Consider the following 1,049-nt stretch of genomic DNA (forward strand, 5'->3'; position numbering starts at 1 on the left):
TGGAAACCCTGGTGGCGTAGTGGTTAAGTGCTACAGCTGCTAACCAAAATGTCAGTAGTTTGAATCCACCAGGCGCTCCTTGCAGACTCTATGGGGCAGTTCTACTCTGTTCTGTAGGGTTGCTATGACTCAGAATTGACTCAACGGCAACGGGTTTGGTTTTGGTTTTTGGTATCTTGAAATAATCATATGTTTTTTGTCCTTTGTATTATTAGTATTGTGTATTACATTGATTTATTTTTGGATATTATACCAACGTTGTATTTCTGGCATAAATCATACTTGGTCTTGGTTTTAATCCTTTTTATATGTTGCTGAATTCGGTTTGCTACTATATTGTTGACAATTTTTGCATCTAAAAGGGATATTGGTCTGTAGTTTTCTGTCTTGCGATGTCTTTATCTGGTTTTGTTCCTCTGTTGTTCCTTTACTACCTTCTTTTGTGTTAAAAAATACTGTTGCCATTGAGTCAATTCTGACTCACAGTGACCCTATAGGACAGAGTAGAACTGCCCCTTAGAGTTTCCAAGGACTGGCTGGTAGATCTGAACTGCCAACCTTTTGGTTAGCAGCGGATCTCTTAATCACTGTGCCACCAGGGCTCTTCTTTTGTATTAAGTACATATTTTTAATGTGCCATTTAATTTCTTTAATTATTTTAAACCATATTTCTGGTTATTTTCTTAGTAAGATTAAAAAAAGAACTTTATTTCTTTATAGCTCCATTCCCTCCTGCCTTTTTTTTAAAAAAATACAATTTATTTTTAGAAAAATTACACAAAGTTCCCATGTACCCCCTCTCCCCTTACACACAGGTCCTTCTGTTATTAACATCTTGCATTAGTGTGGTATATTTGTTGCAACTGATGAACCAATATTGATACATTGTTATTAGCTAAAGTTTATACTTTACATTAAGGTTCACTCTTTATGTTTTACAGTTCTTTGAGTTTGACAAATGCATAATACTATATGTCCACCGTTATAGTATACAGAATAGTTTCAATACTCTAAAAATGCCCTGGGTTCCACCTACACATCCTACCCCT

This window comes from Trichechus manatus, unplaced genomic scaffold (assembly GCF_000243295.1).
Source record: "Trichechus manatus latirostris isolate Lorelei unplaced genomic scaffold, TriManLat1.0 scaffold00361, whole genome shotgun sequence".
In the NCBI taxonomy this organism is placed as follows: Eukaryota; Metazoa; Chordata; class Mammalia; order Sirenia; family Trichechidae; genus Trichechus; species Trichechus manatus.